At 39.4% G+C, this 20,796-nt stretch overlaps 2 non-coding genes across 2 annotated transcripts; one reads left to right on the top strand and one right to left on the bottom strand.

Annotated features, from left to right (window-relative positions):
- Positions 1 to 8,284: 8,284 nt before the first annotated feature.
- On the top strand, positions 8,285 to 8,392 carry LOC148548478 (small nucleolar RNA R71). The gene has a single exon (XR_015898991.1). It is a non-coding gene; the product is annotated as a small nucleolar RNA R71 (small nucleolar RNA).
- A 6,015-nt stretch (positions 8,393 to 14,407) lies between these two features.
- Positions 14,408 to 14,510, bottom strand: LOC148548477 (small nucleolar RNA R71). The gene has a single exon (XR_015898238.1). It is a non-coding gene; the product is annotated as a small nucleolar RNA R71 (small nucleolar RNA).
- Between the last annotated feature and the right edge of the window lie 6,286 nt (positions 14,511 to 20,796).

The following is a 20,796-nucleotide window of genomic DNA, read 5'->3' as shown; positions in this document are numbered from 1 at the left end:
TCTAGAGCTGGTAGACAAGTCAATGGTATACCCCAGAGGTGTAATTGAAAATCTTTTGGTCAAGGTGGACAGTTTTATATACCCTGCTGATTTTGTGGTTCTAGAATCAAACAATGATGATGGTGACTCTGTTATACTGGGAAGGCCATTCTTGGCCACTGCTAGAGCTATCATAGACGTAGAGGAAGGGGAATTAACTCTCAGGATGCACGACCAGAGCATCACTCTGAAGGTATTACCAGAGGCACAATTCAGCAAGGAGAAGAAAGACTATATGAAGAGTGCCCAGGAGAGTCACAGCAACATCCCAATGCTAAGGAATGTGCAGACTGATGAAAAAGCCCAAAAAGATGTTAGAGTAATGGCCACTGAAAAGAGAGGTTCCCAAGGAAAGCCTACAACCAGAAAAGAAAGATCAACAAAAGGAAAGATGAAGCGCAGAAACAAAACAAAAAGGGGCTGGAAGAATAGAAAGATTCCAACAGAGGGGCTTTCTAAAGGTGACAAAGTGCAACTGATATATCAACAGTTGGAGGCAAATCAACAAATCGAGGATTACTACACTGTCAGCAACATACTATCATTAGAACATGCTGAAATTGAACACCAGAGAACGAAGAAGAGGATCACGGTCAGGGGAGACAAATTGAGGCCCTACAAGCACCAACCACCATAAAAGAAAGCCTCAATGTCAAGCTAGTGACAATAAAAGAGCGCTCCATGGGAGGCAACCCATGATTTAAGATTCATGTCATTTTAAATTCAATAAGTTATGATCGCTTGATGCATGAATTCTTTTCTCTTTTCATGAACATGTCCATTTATTGCATGCTCTATTTTGAAACATGTACTAAGTTCGGTGTATCTTCAAGCACACTTAGCCAATATTACAAAGGATTTTGTTTCACATGCTTAAAATGTTTTGATAGAGCATATGGCCGAACACTAAGTTTGGTGTCCACATAGCTTCATGAAAATTTGAAATTTATGCATCAATAATCATACATTTGCTATTTTTCAAAACCTTATAAATAGAATTTTTTTTTTAATGAAGACATTAATTGTGATGAACCCTTTGACAAGAAACAAGTTTGGTGTTCATCAAACCTTGATGCACCAATTCAAGGATACAATTAATCCTTCATGAAAAAAAAAGAGAAAAAGAAAGTATGATGAAAACAATTCTTATGAACATTTAAACTTCTCTAATTGGAGGAAGAAACTCATTTTCTTTATATATTACCAAACATCAAGTTTGGTGTCCTCCAAAGGAAGTGTCACGGTTCACATGAGATAAGAATTGATAGTTCACATATTTTTACTAAAAAGAACAATATTGCTACGGTTGGATAAGACTAATGTATGTGTCTTGTTGTGATGACTAGGAGGTCAAAGAATCTTCAATGAAAAAGACAAGACAAAGGAAAGCATAGCATAAGGACAAAATCCTATCACATGCTTCAAGTAAGAAATCTGCCACTCCTTGAGAATGATCACGGCAAAGGCAAGGGAAGGAGCAAATTTTGTCTTCATTCATCCATACATGCACACCCTTGATTCCCATAATGTCTAATTGCATCCTAGCCCTTCATTGCTCATTTAAAAGCATACCACCTTCAAGCCATGCACATAACCGAATCACTCCTTAACATAACAAGCTTTGTGCAACCTTTCTTCTACTTTAAACTCCAACCACTTAAACTTCTCTTCATAATTTCTTGTCATAACAAGTTCAGTCCGAATCTCCTTTTTCCTCCAACCACACATCAACTCTCCAACATTCTTCACATTCCCTCTCAACCAACCAAGTGATCATGGCATCCTCCTCAAGAACCAAACGACGAAAAGGAAAAGATCCAATAGTGGAGGAAGAAACACATGAATATGACCAATGGAGGTTCAAGTCTTGGTCTCATCAAATGCAAATTCAATGGATGAACGAAAAAAAAATCTATCCTGAAATTCCATTCATGTTGCCGGATGATGGATGTCAAGAAATAAAGAACAAAATCCGGAAGAGGAGATGGGAGGAACTTACATCGCCAACCACCCGAGTTAATGCCAACATCATAAGAGAGTTCTATGCAAATGTCCCAAGGATTGACATGCGTGAACCCCCAACGTACAAGAGCTATGTGCGTGGGGTGGAAGTAGACTTTAGCCAGGATGCAATCAAGAAAGTCTTGAAACTAAAATCAGTCCGCTTTGATGAACCGGGATACCAACAAAGATTGAGTGAGGAGCAGAATTATGAAGAGATTGCAAGAGACATTTGTTTTGAGAACTCAGAATGGGAGGGAGATAACAAGAACAGATACAAGTTCCTGAAGAGATGTAACCTCACTCCGGAAGCAAAAGGATGGTATGAGTTGATGAAAAGGTCAATTCTGGGGACAGTGAACACCTCAGAAGTTAACAGGGAGAGAGCCTTGATGCTGCATTGTATCATGGTGGGTGGAGAGATAAGAGTTCATGAGATCCTTGCAAGAGACATTCAAAAGATAGCTGAAAAGAATTCGGCCGGATCTTGGTTGTACTATCCGAGCACCATTTGGAAGTTGTGTGCAAAGGCTAAAGTTCCATTGGAAGAAGAAAATCCAATGTGGTTAAGCCAAGGCATGCCCATAACCATTGAAAGGATGATGATGCCCCTTGAAGCACATCAAGGCCGAAGGCCACATGGAGGAAGGGAAGTAGAAGAACCAATGGAAGAAGATGAGCCACACATGGAAGAAGAGCCACAAAAGGAGGAGGAGCAGCCACACTTTTTCCCACATGGCAATATGGATATGACTCAAATGCAAGAAGCAATAGGGAGATTGTCTCAACAGTACACGAGAATCCAAGAGAGGCAAGAGGAATACCATTCTCTGTACATGCAAAACCAACAAGCACAAGAAGAAAGAGAGCTAAGAATAATCAACAAACAAAATGAATTCGAATCAAGATTTCTTGCGATGCAAGAAGAACATGCCTTTCAATCTCATGAATCTTTTGGGAAGTTGGAACAAATGCAAGCTGAAAGTTTGAAAGCTTTCAAGGAGTTCACAACACTCCAAGAAGCAAGGTATGAAGTGCAAGCCGATTATAATGTCAATAGCCAAATCAAACTAAACTATATTGGAGAACATATGCACAACATGGATCCGGCATTCCCAACTTTTAATGAATTTTTCAAAATGAGAAGTGAGATGGAAGTGAACAGGGCTATGAGACTTGAAGATAGAGTGGAAGAGGCTATGAATAGGGCTGGCTTTTGGCAAGATCAACAAGAACCAAACAAGGATGGTGGGAACACTAGCAGCCAAGTGTATGAAAGGAGAAAGAAAAGGCATGACAAATGAAAGGTGGACTTGCTCCTTATTCATCACTACAAATTCAATCTGTTCTAAATTGTCTTTGCATTTCTAAGTAGTCCGTTTTAATTAAAAATCTTTGCATTATGTTTGTTTCTTTCAAAATAAGTAGGCTAGTTTTTATGTTGGCTTGTGTGTTCATTTTCACTTAACAAGAAGCATATGTTATTCCCTGCATCTTTTAATTCAATAAAAGAATAGTTTGAATGTGAAGTGAAATGGTCTCTGTTAGTTAGAAGTGGAATAAAAGTAAGTGGTGGTATGTGTGTGATTGTATAATAGCTCACTTTTAGTGAATAAAGAGCTAGGATATCTCCTTCTAAGTAAAGAGTGGCTACTGTCTATGAATCTCACTTAAATTAAATTACTTGGTTAGAAAGAAAAACAAAAAGAAGCAAAGAACAAAGAGAGCCAAAAAGTGGCAAAACAAAAGAAAAACAAAAAGAAACAAAGCTGGACACCAATAGCTTGAACCTTAAAGTATATGCCTGTGATGTCTTTGTACTAGGATCTGCTTGGATTAGTAAGCTCTTAGGAGTGCCTCAACACTTGGTGACTTGGGTTAACTAACCCGGGATCATCAGCTGAAAGTCCACTATCAAGAGCAACCTAACTACAAGACATTTAGTAGCCCAAAGAGGTGCTGGGCATCAATGTTTTAAGAAGGAATGTAAGCCAAGTGTCTATGGTGAATAATGTGTCAAGTATAAAGAAAAGAAAATGAACTTGCTACACATGACACTCAAATAAAGCTTATGAACAAAGTAATAACCAAGGATAAAGGAATAATGAGAGGTCATAGCAGTATGTCACTTGAAGCTTGAAGGAGACCTTCTAGGCCTAGGAGTCAATAAGAAGTGAGTATTTGCATATCCACATAAAACCCCATGAACTATCAATAATACTCTGCTAGCATGAACTTCCTCTTCCATTTCATTCTTTCTTCTTAATAATTCATTTCTTGCTTGGGGACAAGCAAGCTTTAAGTTTGGTGTTGTGATGACAAGTCATCCTAGCTTATTTTAGCTAGTCTTTTTCTTTAGTTTTCATTAGAATTATGCACTTTCTTGAGCTACAAGCAAGCTAATTGAGTAGATTTTCATGTTTCCCTTGATTGAACCAACCATATATGAATTTATGCCATTTCATGAGGTTTTATGCTATATTTGTTGCATATTATGAAAGAATGAATATCTCATGATTTTGAGCATAGCTTTGATGAGTTTGGTTGATTAATGATAGGTGAAGAAAGCTTGGAGAAAGGTTGAAGCAAAGAGGAATGGCTAGAAGTGAAGAAAGGAATAAGTGAAATTGATCCTGGAGGCATGAAGTTAGCCCCAACGTTAGCCCCCTAACTTGGAGGCTAACGTTGGGCATGAAGATCACTCCCTGGACTCCCCACGTTTGAGCCAACGTTAGCCCCCTAACTTGGAGGCTAACGTTGGCAAGAGAAACTTGAAACTCATCCCTGGGCCAGCCAACGTTTGCGCCAACGTTAGCCCCCTAACTTGGAGGCTAACGTTGGCACATGAGTTATAAAGAGGGAGAAGGCCAACGTTTGCGCCAACGTTAGCCCCCTAACTTGGAGGCTAACGTTGGCACATGAATCACAAAGGGAGGGGCACCAACGTTTGCGCCAACGTTAGCCCCCTAACTTGGAGGCTAACGTTGGCGCCACTAGCACTAAGCAAGGCCAACGTTAGGGTCAAAGTTAGACCCCTAACGTTGGCACCAACGTCCAAACCAGAGAAATCATGCTTGCTGCTATGAAAAGTTAGGGTCAAAGTTAGACCCCTAACTTTGGCCCTAACGTTGGGACCAACTATGGCTAACTTCAAAACCGGTTCAATTGGTTCACTTCGGTTCTTCTTCAAACTTCAAGAGCAATCAACCAAGGCCTCTTTCAACCCAATTCCACCAAGAACAAAGACCCAACTCAAGGCTTGAAGATCATTTTGGAAAGTGTATAAATAGGATAGAATTCAAGTTATTCGGAGAGCTTTCCTTTTAGAATTTTCATAATAGTTTTCGGAGAGCTTTTGAACTTGAGTGAACTTTAATTTCTTGTTTTCATTGCTTTCAATTTTATTTTACATTTGTCTTGGATCTTGGATTGGAGAATTGGAGAAATTCTGTTTCAATCTCAATCTTGGATCTCTGTTTCTTTACTGCTAAGTGAATTTCATTTCCGGTTAATTGTTCTTCATCTATTTTCTTTGCAATTTACATTTTCTTTGCAATTGTTCTTGTTGGATCTAGGAAGGCATTGAGATCTAGACTTGGTTTTCTAGTCTCTGGGCCCTGAGATCTGAATTTCTCATTTCACTTCTCTGTTTACTGCTTTCTATGTTCATTTATTCTTCTGCTTCATTTCCGGTTCAATCCCAATTCCCTTTTACTCTTCTGTTTGATGCAATTTAATTCTTCCTTGTTTAATTTCTGCAAATCCACATCCCAATCCCCTTTACATTTCAAGCAATTTACATTCCTTGCACTTTAAGATTCCGCAATTTACATTTCTTGCACTTTAAGTTTCTGTCATTTAATTTCTTGTTCTTTAAGTTTCAGCAATTTAATTTCCTGCTCTCTTTAATTTCATGCAACTTACATTCTGCAAGTCACAAATTACCCAACCAAATCTTGATTCGCTTGACTAAATCAACCACTAAACTAAAATTGCTCAATCCTTCAATCCCTGTGGGATCGACCTCACTCCCGTGAGTTTTTATTACTTGATACGACCCGGTACACTTGCCGGTTAGATTTGGGTGTTTTGGGAGAGATTTATTTCTCCTCCAAAATATCTCACCACACACAACTCTGGGCGTTCAGCACCAGATTGGTGCTTGTTCTGGGCGTTGAACGCCCATTTGTTGCCCACTTCTGGCGTTGAACGCCAGAACCATGCTTGTTCTGGGCGTTCAGCGCCAGCTCTTCTCCAGGGTGCAATTCTGGCGTTCAAACGCCCAGATGCTACCCATTTTTGGCGTTCAGCGCCAGAACCATGCTCTGTTCTGGCGTTGAACGCCAGCCAGATGCTTCTTACTGGCGTTTAAACGCCAGTAAGGTCTTCCTCCAGGGTGTGATTTTTCTTCTGCTGTTTTTGATTCCGTTTTTAATTTTTATATTTATTTTGTGACTCACATGATCATGAACCTAATAAAACATGAAAGAACAAGAAAAATAAAATTAGATAAATAAAAATTGGGTTGCCTCCCAACAAGCGCTTCTTTAATGTCAATAGCTTGACAGTGGGCTCTTATGGAGCCTCAAAGATGTTCAGAGCATTGTTGAGACTTCCCAACACCAAACTTAGAGTTTGGTTGTGGCCTCCCAATACCAAACTTAGAGTTTGACTGTGGGGGCTCTGGTTGACTCTGTTTTGAGAGAAGCTTACTGTGCCTCTTTTCCATGTTTACAGAAGGGTAACCTTGAGTTGTAAACACAAGGGAGTCCTCATTCAATTGAAGAACTAATTCAGCTCTGTCAACATCAATCACAGCTCTTGTTGTGGCTAGGAAAGGTCTTCCAAGGATGATGGATTCATCCTCATCCTTCCCAGTATCAAGGATTATGAAATCAGCAGGGATGTAAAGGCCTTCAACCTTTACTAACACGTCCTCTACTTGTCCATAAGCCTGTTTTCTTGAATTGTCTGCCATCTCTAATGAGATTTTAGTAGCTTGCACCCCATAGATTCCCAGTTTCTCTATTACAGAGAGGGGCATGAGGTTTATCCCTGAACCAAGGTCACACAGAGCCTTTTCAAAGATCATGTTGCCTATAGTACAAGGTATTACGAACTTTCCAGGATCCTGTTTCTTCTGAGGCAATGTCAGTTGATCCAGATCACTTAGTTCATTGGTGAACAAGGGAGGTTCATCTTCCCAAGTCTTAATACCAAATAATTTGGCATTCAGCTTCATGATTGCACCAAGGTACTTGGTAACTTGCTCTTTAGTAACATCCTCATTCTCTTCAGAAGATGAATACTCGTCAGAGCTCATGAAGGGCATAAGGAGGTTCAATGGATTCTCTATGGTCTCTAGATGAGTCTCAGATTCCTTTGGTTCCCCAAAGGGAAACTCCTTATTGATCACTGGATGTCCCAGGAGGTCTTCCTCACTGGGATTTACGTCCTCCCCTTCCTCTCCATGTTCGGCCATGTTGACTATGTCAATGGCCTTGCACTCTCCTTTTGGATTTTCTTCTGTATTGCTTGGGAGAGTACTAGGAGGGATTTCAGTGATCCTTTTACTCAGCTGGCCCACTTGTGCCTCCAAATTTCTAATGGAGGACCTTGTTTCATTCATGAAACTTACAGTGGCCTTAGATAGATCAGAGACTAAGTTTGCTAAATTAGAGGTATTTTGTTCAGAGTTCTCTGTCTGTTGCTGAGTGGATGATGGAAAAGATTTACTATTGTTAAACCTATTTCTTCCACCATTATTAAAGCCTTGTTGAGGCTTTTTTTGATCCTTCCATGAGAGATTTGGGTGATTTTTCCATGAGGGGTTATAGGTGTTTCCATAAGGTTCACCCACGTAATTCACCTCTGCTATTGCAGGGTTTTCAGGATCATAAGCTTCTTCTTCAGAAGATGCCTCATGAGTACTGTTGGATGCAGCTTGCATTCCATTCAGACTTTGAGAAATCATATTGACTTGCTGAGTCAATATTTTATTCTGAGCCAGTATGGCATTCAGAGTATCAATTTCAAGAACTCCCTTCTTCATAGGCGTCCCATTACTCACAGAATTCCTCTCAGAAGTGTACATGAACTGGTTATTAGCAACCATGTCAATGAGTTCTTGAGCTTCTGCAGGCGTTTTCTTTAGGAGAATGGATCCACCTGCAGAAGTATCCAATGACATTTTAGCCAATTCAGATAGACCGTCATAGAATATATCCAGGATGGTCCATTCTGAAAGCATGTCAGAAGGACACTTTTTGGTCAGTTCTTTGTATCTCTCCCAAGCTTCATAGAGGGATTCACCTTCATTCTGTCTGAAGGTTTGAACATCCACTCTAAGCTTACTCAGCTTTTGAGGAGGAAAGAACTTGGCTAAGAAAGCCTTGGCCAGCTTATCCCAAGAGTTCAGGCTATCTTTGGGTTGAGAGTCCAACCATATTCTAGCTCTGTCTCTCACAGCAAAAGGGAAAAGCATGAGCCTGTAGACTTCAGGATCTACTCCATTAGTCTTAACAGTATCACAGATCTGCAAGAATTCAGTTAAAAACTGAAAAGGATCTTCAGATGGAAGTCCATGAAACTTGCAGTTCTGCTGCATCAGAGAAACTAATTGAGGTTTCAGCTCAAAATTGTTTGCTCCAATGGAAGGAATGGAGATGCTTCTTCCATGTAAATTGGAATTAGGTGCAGTAAAGTCACCAAGCATCCTCCTTGCATTATTATTATTTTCGGCTGCCATCTCCTCTTCCTGTTCGAAAATTTCTGAAAGGTGCTTGCTGGATTGTTGTAATTTAGCTTCTCTTAGTTTCCTCTTCAGAGTCCTTTCAGGTTCTGGATCTGCTTCAACAAGAATATTCTTGTCCTTGCTCCTGCTCATATGAAGGAGAAGGGAACAGAAAAATAATAATAGGGATCCTTTTTACCACAGGTATAGAGGTCCCCCTGTGTGAGTAGAAGAAGAAAAGAATGTAATGTAAAGAAAGAAACACAAGGGTAAGGAGAGCAGAGATATGGGATGAAGAGAGGTGTTAGTAGATGAATAAATAAATAGAAGGAGATGAGAGAGAAGGAGAATTTTCGAAAATTATTTTTGAAAAAGAGTTAGTGATTTTCGAAAATAGTTTTTGAAAAAGGTTAGTAATTTTTCGAAAATTAAAATCAAAAATTAAAATAATTAGTTAATTAAAAAGAAATTTTGAAAAAGAGGGAAGATATTTTCGAAAATTAGAGAGAGAGAGTTAGTTAGGTAGTTTTGAAAAAGATAAGAAACAAACAAAAAGTTAGTTAGTTAGTTGAAACAAATTTGAAAATCAATTTTGAAAAGATAAGAAGATAAGAAGTTAGAAAGGATATTTTAAAATCAAATTTTGAAAAAGATAAGATAAAGAGATATTTTTGAAAAGATATGATTGAAATTAGTTTTGAAAAAGATTTGATTTTTAAAATCACAATTAATGACTTGAATCACAAGAAATCACAAGATATGATTCTAGAACTCAAAGTTTGAATCTTTCTTAACAAGCAAGTAACAAACTTGAAATTTTTGAATTAAAACATTAATTGATGATGTTATTTTCGAAAATTAGGAGATAAAGATAAGAAAAAGATTTTGAAAAATATTTTTAAAATTTTCGAAAATAAATAAGAAAAATGAAAAAGATTTGATTTTTGAAAAAAGATTTTGAAAAAGATAAGATTTTTAAATTGAAAATTTGATTTGACTCATAAAAACAACTAGATTTTAAAAAGTTTTGAAAAAGTCAACTCAAATTTTCAAAATTTATGAGTGAAAAAGGGAAAGATTTTTTTTTTATTTTTGAATTTTTAATGATGAGAGGGAAAAACATGAAAAAGACTCAATGCATGAAAATTTTGGATAAAAACAATGAATGCATGCAAGAATGCTATGAATGTCAAGATGAACACCAAGAACACTTTGAATGTCAAGATGAACATCAAGAACTTAATTTTGAAAAATTTTTAATGCAAAAAAAACATGCAAGACACCAAACTTAAAAATTTTTCATGTATAGACACTATGAATGCAAGAATGCATATGAAAAACAAGAAAAGACACAAAATATGAAAACATCAAGATCAAACAAGAAGACTTACCAAGAACAACTTGAAGATCATGAAGAACACTATGAATGCATGAATTTTTCAAAAAATGCAAGATGATGCAATTGACACCAAACTTTCAACTTGACTCAAGACTCAAACAAGAAACATGAAATATTTTTTATTTTTATGATTTTTTTATTTTTTTGGATTTTTGTATATTTTTTTCGAAAAAACATATAGGAAAAAGAAAATAAGGATTTCAAAATTTTTTTAATATGAATTCCAGGAATCTTGTATTCTTAGTCTAAAGCTCCAATCCGAGGGTTAGGCATGGCTTAATAGCCAGCCAAGCTTTAGTATGTAACTCAGACATGCCACGGTTGACATTCCAATTAACTTTCCTCTATGCTGATGGTTGGAAGCCCCTATCCAAAAGAATTAGACATGGCTTTATAGCCAGCCAGGCTTCAACATGCTTCATGAAACTCTAGAATTCATTCTTAAAAATTCTGAAGAAAAATATATTTTTGAAAAGATTTATTTTTTTTTTCAAAAACAGATGAAAATTTTTGAAAGGTTTTTGAAAAATTTTTGAAAATAAAACAAAAAGAAAATTACCTAATCTGAGCAACAAGATGAACCGTCAGTTGTTCAAACTCGAACAATCCCCGGCAATGGCGCCAAAAACTTGGTTCACGAAATTGTGATCTCAGGCAACGGCGCTAAAAACTTGTATGCACATCTTAATAAATCGTTTTTCATTCACAACTTCGATACAACTAACCAGCAAGTGCACTGGGTCGTCCAAGTAATAAACCTTACGTGAGTAAGGGTCGATCCCACAGAGATTGTCGGCTTGAAGCAAGCTATGGTCACCTTGTAAATCTCAGTCAGGCGGATATCAAATAGTTATGGAGTTTTTGAATATTAATAATAAATAGATAGAAAATAAGGATAGAAACACTTATGTATATCATTGGTGAGAATTTCAGATAAGTGTATAGAGATGCTTTCGTTCCTCTGAACCTCTGCTTTCCTGTTGTCTTCATCCAATCAGTCTTACTCCTTTCCATGGCTGGCTTTATGTAAGGACATCACCGTTGTCAATGGCTACTTTTTATCCTCTCTAGAAAATAGTCCGATGCGCTGTCACTGCATGGCTAATCGTCTGGAGGTATCACCCTTGTCAATGGCTGCATCCCATCCTCTTGTGAAAATGGTCCAAATGCTCTGTCACAGCACGGCTAATCATCTGAGGTTCTTAATCATACTGGAATAGGATTCACCCTCCTTTTGCGTCTGTCACTACGCCCAGCACTTGCGAGTTTGAAGTTCGTCACAGTCAATCAATCCCAGAGTCCTACTCGGAATACCACAGACAAGGTTTAGACTTTCTGGACTCTCATGAATGTCGCCATCAATCTAGATTATACCACGAAGATTCTGACTAAGAGATCCAAGAGATACTCATTCAATCTAAGGTGGAACGGAAGTGGTTGTCAGGCACGCGTTCGTGGGGGAATGATGATGATTGTCACGTTCATCACATTCAGGTTGAAGTGCGAATGAATATCTTAGAAGCGGAATAAGTTGAATTGAATAGAAAAACAGTAGTACTTTGCATTAATCTTTGAGGAACAGCAGAGCTCCACACCTTAATCTATGGAGTGCAGAAACTCTACCGTATGAAAATACATAAGTGATAATGGTTCAGGCATGGCCGAATGGCCAGCCCCCATGAAAGTCTAAGATAGCATAAAACTGATCAAAGATGTCTAATACAATAGTAAAAAGTCCTATTTATACTAAACTAGTTACTAGGGTTTACAGAAGTAAGTAATTGAAGCATAAATCCACTTCTGGGGCCCACTTGGTGTGTGCTTGGGCTAAGCTTGAATGTTACACGTGTAAAGGTCAATCTTGGAGTTGAACGCCAGTTTGTAACGTATTTCTGGCGTTCAACTCTGGCTTGTGACGTGTTTCTGGCGTTTAACTCCAGACAGCAGCATAGAACTGGCGTTCAATGCCCTTTTACGTCATCTAAACGCGGCCAAAGTATGGACTATTATATATTGCTAGAAAGCCCTGGATGTCTACTTTCCAACGTAATTGGAAGCGCGCCATTTTGAGTTTTGTAGCTCCACAAAATCCACTTTGAGTGTAGGGAGGTCAGAATCCAACAGCATCAGCAGTCCTTCTTCAACCTCTGAATCTGATTTTTGCTCAAGTCCCTCAATTTCAGCCAGAAAATACCTGAAATCACAGAAAAACACACAAACTCATAGTAAAGTTCAGAAATGTGAATTTAACATAAAAACTAATGAAAACATCCCTAAAAGTAACTAGATTCTACTAAAAACATACTAAAAACAATGCCAAAAAGCGTATAAATTATCCGCTCATCAGCCACTAACGTCCTGAGCTAAACACCCTGCCTACTTCACACTTTCTCTCTGCAAGTAAAGCTAAGCCCACTGAAGAGTATAACTAATTCAAACTCAAGATCCAAAGGCCCATATCCAAGACTTGAAGAACCAACTAGAAGACCAGAAGAGTAGTATATATAGGGGTAGTTTTGAATTAGAAAGCAGCTTTTGAGGGATGGGAAATTGAGAACTACTCTCTGTATAATTTACTTTCTTTGCACTTCTAGTTCTAGTTTTCATGATGTATTCTACATCTTTGTTTTCCATTTCCAGAGCTATGAATAACTAAACCCCTTTCATTGGGTTAGGGAGCTCTGTTGTAATTTGATGGATCAATACTAGTTTTCATTACTCTTCTTCTATCTTTTTTCTTGATTTTACTAGAAAGCTTTCAATCTTCATCCAATTGGGTAGTTATCTTGGAAAAGAAGCTATTCATACTTGGATCTCTTCTAAACCTTGGAAGAGGAATGAAGAGATCATGCTAGAAATGCATTCTCATGTTGGACCAAATTGGATTTGGTTGGGTATGGTGACTATAATCCTACCAACACTTGATTTGGGAATGCATGTGGTATAATCAGTGACCATACTTCATCTCTTCTCATGAGCAATTGACCAAGGAATTGGCTATTGATCAAGATTTGAGAGATTGAATTGCCAAGGAATTGGAATTCGATCACTTAAGATTGCCAAGGAGATCAATGAATGCATTGATTGAGGAAGAGATGAAAATGAACTTGATCCGGAGAATGCAACATCTCCTAAGCCCAATGAACCCCCATTTCTGATCTTACCCATTCTCTTTAATTTCTGCAATTTACTTTTATGAGCATCTTCCCCATTCCCTTTTACAATTCTGCAATTTACTTTCCGTCATTTACTTTCAGCTCTTTACTTCCAGCATTTACATTTTCTGCTATTTACTTTTCCGCCATTTAATTTCCTGCAACTCTCAAACCAAATTCTACTTCGCTCAACTAGAACATTTCTCTAATTAAATTTGCTTGACCAATCAATCCCTGTGGGATTCGACCTCACTCTATTGTGAGTTTTTACTTGACGACAATTTGGTATACTTGCCGAAGGAAAATTGTTGAGAGACAAGTTTCCGTGCTATCAAGTTTATGGCGCCATTGCCGGGGATTGATTTTGTATCAACAATGACTAAATTGGAGGATAACTAGATTGAGCATTTTTCTTTTGTTTGATTTAAGTTTCTGTTTGAGTTGATTACTTTCAGTTTTAGTTATTTTCCTCCCTTCCCCCCTACTCCTTTTTCTTAGTTATTTACCATTCAGTTCACTAACCCACTAACTGTTTGATATATTGCATCACTCACACTAACAGCAATTTTAACAACAGGAAAGAGAGTAGTTAGTGATGAGAAAGAGGAGGAGTACTTTGAACCAGACATGGATGAAAACATGGAGAACCATCATGAAAAAGAGGCTCACAACCATGGCAGAGAAGGTCCAGCGAATCAGGCTGGACAAGAGAGAAGAGTTCTGGGTTATTACATCAACCCAAACCCAGGAAACTGTGGAAGTAGCATCCAAAGGCCAACCATACATGCCAACAACTTTGAACTAAAGCCACAGCTCATCACCCTTGTTCAGAACAATTGTTCATTCGGAGGAAGTGTCCAAGAAGACCCCAATCAACATCTAACCACCTTCCTGAGGATATGTGATACTGTGAAGTCTAATGGTGTTCATTCTGACACCTATAGACTACTTCTGTTCCCTTTCTCACTTAAGGACAAGGCATCTAAATGGCTGAAATCCTTCCCAAAGGAGAGTTTAGCAACCTGGGAAGATGTGGTAAACAAATTCTTGGCAAGATTCTATCCTCCTCAACGGATCAACAGGCTGAGAGCTGAGGTGCAAACATTCAGGCAGCAGGATGGTGAGACTCTATATGAAGCATGGGAGAGGTTTAAGGACCTGACAAGAAGGTGTCCACCAGATTTGTTCAATGAATGCATGCAACTACACATTTTCTATGAAGGCCTCTCTTATGAATCAAAGAAGGTAGTAGACCATTCATCCGGGGGATCTCTGAACAAGAAGAAGACCATTGAAGAAGCCATAGATGTCATTGAGACTGTAGCGGAGAATGACTACTTCTATGCTTCTGAAAGAGGCAACACTAGAGGAGTGATGGAGCTAAACAATGTGGATGCACTGCTGGCCCAAAACAAGCTTATTACCAAGCAGCTGGCTGACCTCACCAAGAAGATGGAGAGGAACCAAGTGGCAGCAATCACCACCTCATCAGCAACCCAAGAGGGAGTGAATGCTGAGGCAGATGAGGAGCAAGAACAAGCCAACTACATTGGAAACTCACCCAGGCTGACCCATGATCCATACTCCAAAACCTACAACCCTGGATGGAGGAATCACCCAAACTTTGGGTGGGGAAATCAACAAGATCAAAGCCAGGATCAGAGACGTCACAACCACAACAACAATGTAGCTCACCAACATTCCACACAGAGATCATATCAACACCACCTTAACAATATCTCTCCACATCCATATCAAAACCAAAATGACCCAACTCACCCATCCACTCTCAACTCACCATCATATGAAGATAGACTCTCCAAAATTGAGACTCCGCTTGAGGGCATATGCAAAGAGATTCATGACAGTAAGGCATTCCGAGAAGAAGTGCAGTCCAATATGCAGAATCAAGATGCTGCCATCAAGAAACTTGAGACACAAATTGGCTACCTATTCAAGAGAATTTCCAGCCACAACCCTCGCAGCGATACAGACTCAAACCAAAGGGAGGAGTGTCAGGCTATAACCCTCAGAAGTGAAAAAGAATTGAAGGATATTCCCAAGCAACCCCGAGAGAAAGATTCAGATAGAAAGAAGGAGGAACAAGATGAAGTTCAAATCCCCACCTCCAACTCACGTCAAAAGGAAGGAGAGCTGAAGCCATATGTTCCGAAAGGACCATATCCTCAACAACTGAAGAAGAATGGGGATGACAGCCAGTTCTCCAGATTTTTAGAAATCTTCAAGAAATTACAGATTAACATACCCTTTGCTGAAGCAATAGAGCAAATGCCGCTCTATGCCAAGTTCTTGAAGGAATTGATGACTAAGAAGAGAAGTTGGAAGAGCAACGAGACTGTGATACTAACCGAAGAATGTAGTGCTATCATTCAGCATAAACTACCCCAGAAATTGAAGGATCCTGGGAGCTTCTAGATCCCTTGTATTATAGGGGAGATTACAGTGGAGAAAGCTCTATGTGACTTAGGAGCCAGCATAAATCTGATGTCAGTAGCTAGGATGAGGAAAATGAAGATCGAGGAGGCTAAGCCAACAAAAATGGCCCTACAACTGGCAGACGATCGTTCAAGTTCCCTCATGGTGTAGTGGAAGATTTGCTGGTGAAGGTGGGAGATTTCATTTTCCCAGCAGACTTTGTGGTGTTGGACATGCAGTAGGAAGCCAAGGCCTCTATCATCCTGGGAAGACCATTCTTAGCTACTGCTGGAGCTGTCATTGATGTCCAAAAAGGTGATCTCATCTTGAGATTACACAATGAAAAGATGACATTCAATGTATTCAAGGCCATGAGTTACCCACCAGAATAATGGGGAGAATGTATGAGATTGGACTCACTGGAAAATGCAATGCAGGAGAGTTTTGAAGAAGAAGAACCTGAAGGGTTAATAGAGGAGGGATCAACGTCTAGTGAAGAGGTTGTAACAGCAGAGATTCATATACGAGGTGCACCAAAGGAAGAGAATGAAAAGTTAGAAGCACCAAAACTTGAACTCAAAGCATTGCCACCCACTCTCAAATATGCATACTTAGGAGAGAATGAAAGCTACCCAGTGATCATAAACTCATCCCTCAGCCAAGATCAAGAGGATGAATTATTCCAAGTGTTGCGAAAGCATAAGGATGCCATTGGATGGACCCTCGCTGACTTGAAAGGAATTAGTTCGGCCATATGCATGCATAAGATACTGTTGGAAGATGATGCCAAACTATCCATTCAATCCCAAAGGAGGCTGAACCCAATCATGAAGGAAGTAGTGCAGAAAGAAGTTATAAAGTTATGGCAGGGAGGGGTAATCTACCCGATCTCAGACAGCCCCTGGGTCAGCCCCGTGCATGTCGTGCCCAAAAAGGGAGGGATCACTGTAGTCCACAATGAGAAGAACGAACTAATTCCTACAAGGACCGTCACAGGATGGCGGATGTGCATAGACTACCAGAAACTCAATGAGGCTACACGAAAGGATCATTTTCCCCTCCCATTCATGGATCAGATGTTGGAAAGACTCGCAGGACACGCATATTATTGTTTTCTCGACGGTTATTCAGGATATAACCAAATAGTGGTTGATCCCAGAGACCAAGAGAAAACCTCATTCACTTGCCCATATGGAGTGTTTGCCTACAAGCGCATGCCATTTGGGCTATGTAATGCAGTGGCAACTTTCCAACGCTGCATGCTTTCTATCTTCTCAGATATGATAGAGAAATTCATTGAAGTTTTTATGGATGATTTCTCGGTATTCGGAGATTCATTTTCTAGCTACCTGAATCACCTAGCCTTGGTATTGAAAAAGTGCCAAGAGACCAATCTGGTCTTGAACTGGGAGAAATGTCACTTTATGGTGACAGGAGGAATAGTCCTTGGCCATAAGGTTTCTAACTAAGGCATTGAGGTGGATAGAGCTAAAGTGGAACTTATTAAAAAACTTCCTCCACCTAGTGATGTCAAGGCAATTAGAAGCTTTTTAGGGCATGCTGGCTTTTACAGAAGATTTATTAAAGATTTTTCAAAGATAGCCAAGCCCTTGAGCAATCTCCTTGTATCTGATACACCATTTATCTTCGATGAAACATGCATGCAAGCATTCGAGAATTTGAAAAAAAGATTGTCCTCTGCCCCTATCATTTCCCCACCTGATTGGAACTTACCCTTTGAATTGATGTGTGATGCATCTGACTTTGCAGTTGGGGCCATGTTAGGGCAGAGGAAAGATAACTTAGTCTATGTGATATACTATGCTAGCAAAGTCCTCAATGAAACTCAAAGAAATTATACCACTACTGAAAAGGAGTTGCTAGCAATAGTTTTTGCATTTGACAAGTTTAGATCATACCTCATTGGTGCTGAAGTGATTGTTTTCACAGATCACACAGCACTGAAATATTTGTTTGCCAAGCAAGAATCAAAACCAAGACTAATAAGATGGATTTTATTGTTACAGAAATTCAATATTGAAATCAGAGACAAGAAGGGAGTAGAGAAAAAAGTAGCGGATCACCTATCCAGAATCCCTCATGATGAAGGTAGAACACATGATACTAGTGTAAATGAGCTCTTCCCTGATGAGCAGTTGATGACAGTTCACAAAGCACCATGGTTCGCAGACATTGCCAACTTCAAGGCAATTGGGGCCTTACCTCCAGAGATCAATAAACATCAAAAAAGGAAGCTCATAAATGATGCAAAATATTTTGTCTGGGATGAGCCATATCTCTTCAAGAAATGTTCAGATGGAATCCTGAGAAGATGTGTTTCAGAAGAAGAGGGACGGGAAGTCTTGTGGAATTGCCACGGCTCATACTATGGAGGCCATTTTGGAGGGGACAAAACTGCAGCAAAGGTGTTACAAAGCGGATTCTTTTGGCCCACCCTTTTCAAGGATGCTAAAGAACTAGCGAAGAGCTACAATGAGTGCCAGAGATCTGGGAACTTGCCCAAAAGAAATGAGATGCCACAAAATTTTATCTTGGAACTGGAACTGTTTGATGTGTGGGGAATCGATTTCATGGGACCATTCCCAACCTCATATTCAAACAAGTCCATCTTGGTAGCAGTGGATTACGTTTCCAAGTGGGTAGAGGCTACTGCAACTCCAACGAATGATAACAAGGTGGTCATGAACTTCCTCAGAAAGAATATCTTTAGCCGATTTGGAGTCCCACGAGCACTCATCAGTGATGGAGGGAGCCATTTTTGTAACAGACCACTAGAAGCTCTTCTCCTACGATACAGGGTAAAATATAAGGTGGCCACTCCTTACCATCCCCAAACAAGTGGGCAAACTGAGATATCCAACAGAGAGCTAAAAAGGATTCTGGAAAAGACTGTGGGTGCATCAAGAAAGGATTGGTCGAAGAAGCTGGATGATGCTCTTTGGGCATACAGAACAGCATTCAAAACTCCACTTGGAATGTCCCCATATCAACTAGTGTATGGGAAAGCTTGTCATTTACCACTGGAGCTGGAACACAAAGCTCTCTGGGCTCTCAAGATACTAAATTTTGACAGCATTGCTGCTGGTGCAAAGAGGATCTTGCAGCTGTAAGAAATGGAGGAATTTAGATCGCAAGCCTATGAAAATGCCAAGATCTATAAAGAGAAGGCGAAAAGAAGACATGACCTGCACCTTGCACCAAGGAGTTTCGAAAAAGGGCAGCAAGTACTCCTCTACAACTCCAAATTGAGACTGTTCCCAGGAAAACTCAAATCAAGGTGGTCAAGACCCTTTCTGGTCACAAAAGTCTCACCATATGGGCACATAGAAATCATGGATGAAAGATCGGAGAGGACTTTCACTGTGAACGGACAAAGGCTCAAACACTATATGGGCAACATGGGGAAAAACCCCAAAGTAAAGTATCATCTCAAGTAATGAAGGAATCGTCGAGCTAGAGACGCTAAAAGAGCGCTTTGTTGGGAGGCAACCCAACCTGAGGTAGTTTCTTTTTCGTTATCATTTCAATAAAAATCACAAGTTGTTTCCCCTGTATTGCGAGGAGCTAAGTTTGGTGTTCCACACCAAGACAAAACCTAAGAGTGAAAGTGTAGTTTTAAGTTTGGTGTTCCACCAAAGATATTAGTTATAATCACACTACACTCCAATGACAAATTGCTAGCTCCAACCACTCAGGGGGACCACTTGGCAGTTGTTTAGTCTGAAGTTAATGGTTGTTTTGTTAATAACAACATATGAGGATCTCTGCAAGCATGCAATTTGTTGTACTAGGCAAAGAACTAAGTTTGGTGTTCACACACCAAATTAAGTTCAGAAAATTCGCAAGCATACATGTAAGCTAACTATGTCTCAAGTGCTGAAACAAGCAACTTCCAATGACTTTGCAGGAACCTTCTGAGGAAATGGTGCACCATCATCCAAGGAAGTGAAGGAGCAAAAACTATGGATGAGGACAATAAGGGGACAACAAGAAACCATCACCCGAAGGTTGTATTGTTACTTAATTTCATATACTTAAAATGCTAAAAATTGGAAGTCAGGAGGAACTTGATTTATAGTTGCTCATTAGTTTAGATGATTAGAGTTTAATGGTTGCTTTATTGCTTTTGTCATATGTGTACTGTCCACGATACCTGCTTCAATTCCATCCTACTTATTGTGTTGCTTGTCTCCTTTTAAATCAAATAAAAAGAGAATGTGTGTTATCAAAGACCAGAGTGGAGTTCATATTGTGGAATAAGTTCCTTAGTGTGTGATGTGGTCATAAGTTAGCTAAGTTGATTCACCGACAAAGGTAGGAAGACAATTATCTGTCTTGAATCATATGCTTGAAACACACCCCATGAGACTAGCTAAATAACAAGATCCTAATAAGAATAAGGGGAAAAGAACAATAAGAGTTGAAAAAGAAAGAAAAGTTAATAAAGAATAAGGCTAGGCACCAAGGGTTTGAAACTTGAGAGATGTGTCTGTGGTGCCCCTGTACCAAGGATCTGCTTGGATGAATAAGTTCGTAGGAGTGCTTCATCACTTGGTAACTTGGGTTAACTAACCCGAGATTATCAACTGAAAATCCACTATCAAGAGCAACTTTGCTACAGAACATTTAGTAACCCAAAGAGGTGCTGGACACCAAGGTCTCAAGAAAGGAAATAACAAACCATGTGCCTGTGGTGTGTATGTATGGGGGAAAGAGACTTGAGGGAGTAAGTCCTTAGGGGTGTCTTAACACCTAGCACCTTGAACCAACTGGTTCGGGAGTGCTGGCTGAAAGCTTATCTTAAAGAGTCGCCCCCTCACAGAGCACTTAGCCTAAGAACACAAATAAGCCCTGAAAACAATAAAAGGATCAATGAATAAGAGTCTCATAGGGTGCAATCAAGTGAGTATTCCAGGACATGATAAAGGTCTGAAAGCCAGTGAAGGAATGAAGCTAAGTTGCTATGCATGAAACCACCATAAAACCAAGGATATGACCTCCACAATAATGAC

Source organism: Arachis ipaensis, chromosome B8 (genome assembly GCF_059453495.1).
Source record: "Arachis ipaensis isolate K30076 ecotype BB chromosome B8, ASM5945349v1, whole genome shotgun sequence".
NCBI classification, from domain to species: Eukaryota; Viridiplantae; Streptophyta; class Magnoliopsida; order Fabales; family Fabaceae; genus Arachis; species Arachis ipaensis.
This window is presented reverse-complemented; position numbering and strand designations above follow the sequence as displayed.